The sequence below is a fragment of the Alligator sinensis genome, unplaced genomic scaffold, assembly GCF_000455745.1.
Source record: "Alligator sinensis unplaced genomic scaffold, ASM45574v1 scaffold628_2, whole genome shotgun sequence".
NCBI lineage: Eukaryota > Metazoa > Chordata > Crocodylia > Alligatoridae > Alligator > Alligator sinensis.
Genome location: NW_005841833.1, coordinates 2,975,645 through 2,977,411, shown reverse-complemented (window position 1 = coordinate 2,977,411; position 1,767 = coordinate 2,975,645). Strand labels below are relative to the sequence as shown.

General features: G+C 53.3%; 1 protein-coding gene across 1 annotated transcript in view; it reads right to left on the bottom strand.

Moving 5' to 3' along the window:
- CMKLR1 (chemerin chemokine-like receptor 1) overlaps positions 1 to 263 on the bottom strand; it is a 149,756-nt gene extending 149,493 nt beyond the window's left edge. The window contains exon 1 of the mRNA XM_006015157.3: positions 114 to 263. The gene's annotated coding sequence lies outside the window, so the exon portion shown is untranslated. The remainder of the gene's footprint in view (positions 1 to 113) is intronic.
- Positions 264 to 1,767: the final 1,504 nt, after the last annotated feature.

Sequence of the window (1,767 nt, the reverse complement as noted above, 5' to 3'; positions counted from 1 at the left end):
CCCCTCTGCCAAGCCTCAGCAGTGCTGCACAGACCTTACCAAATGCAGGACCTCAGGGAGCAAGCCTCAGACCAAGAAACCCAAACTGGGAGAGAGCAGAAGTGAGCTCTGACCTGTTTCAGTTAGATTCAGTGGAAGTCCTCTCTTCTCTTAAAACCAGCTGTTATTTGCTTTTGCCTTTTCTCTTCCTGCTGCTCAGTGGCTCTTCTGCTGCAACAGGCAGCTTGCAAGCAAGTACGTGAAAGCTGAGAACAGGTAAAGCACTGGATTACACCCAGGCTCAGACAGCCACAAACACACACTACAGGGCGCTTGGACACGATGCCACGGAAGAATTTCAAACCACCTCAAATACAAGTTGTGTAACTACCAGGTTCTACAGAAAACTCCACATTTGCATGGCACAGCTTGTTTTAGACGTACTCCTCCAGCCTGGGCACAGGCAGAGACATGCCCAACAGGTTTTCATTTGGAAAGCATTTCACAATTGGCACCTGTGCATAAAAATGATCCTAACACCGGTGTAAAAAGCGTTTCCTTATGGGGGGAGGGGTGGGAAAAAACCCCAAAGCCAAGCAGAAGTGATTAAAGTGCTATTGCTATAAAAACTACGCAGGATTAATGACTCAGCGCAGGCCAAAATACACTTTGTATTTGTAAACTCCTGTGTATCAATTAATAGCTTCTGTTTGCTAGCAAGCGTATGCCCGCTGCTCCGCGAGGAGCTGGCTTCTGCTGACCACGCTCTTAAGGCAAAATCAATCTTGCAATTGAGTGCATTAGTTATAGCCGGGCTCCAAGGGCCAAAGGGAGAAACATGGTGTTTATCTAGATTACAGGAGGGTCAGCCGCACTGCAAAGCAGGGGATTTAGCAGTGCTATTTGCTTGGCACAGTGGCGCGGGCTCTTCAACGAGCTGCTTTCACCCTGGGTCTCCTTTCCCCTCGAGGCTGCCACCAGGAAGGGCTGGGCGAAGGAGAATGGGGTGATGCGTGCAGAGCTTTGCAGTTCCCGTGCAATTCAAGGAGACATGCCGCCACCTGCTCCTCTCAGCTGCCCTTAACTCCAACACCTGCAATACTTACCTGAAAACCTCATGCACACAAGCCTTCTCTCAGGGTACTTCAGCCGCTGGAGGACCACGGGAGAAGGCTTGTGTGCATGAGATGTCCCCTCTAAGGTGATGTCCCCTCTAAGGTGTAGCGATTTGTGAGCGCGCCACTTTGGTCCATTCCTGAATTGGTCCCACCTACCCGTTTCGGCGCGCGCCACCTCAGTCCGCCCCACAGTATAATGCAGTATTACAACAGAAGATGATACAGCACCCGAACCTCCAGAAGGGAGACTGCGAGATCATGACCCTTTTCTCTGCCTTTGTTAGAGACCATTCCCTGTAACTCCCCACGGGCTCGTGCTGCTGTTTATTGGGGCTTTGTCGAACACGCAGCGATGCCGTTGTGGCCGTCTGCTGCAGCGCTCTTCTGTCCATCAGCAAGCAAATGCCCAATTGCAAATACCCTCGCGGTTATGGCACTGCCTCACCTCGGGGAGTGAGGAGGCACATGGCGTCCCGTCCCGTCCTGCCTCGGGAGGAGACGGTGCCTGCCCCGCGCGAGGAGTGAAGTGCTTACCTCCGGAAAGCGTCCCACGCCGGCCCCGGTGCCTCCGCCACGCTCCGCAGCCCAGCTCCTCTCCCCGCGGGTGTGTGCCGTTCAAAAGTTAGCGCGCGGCCACATTTTTTATCGAGGGAGCCTTGCTTCAGCTGCT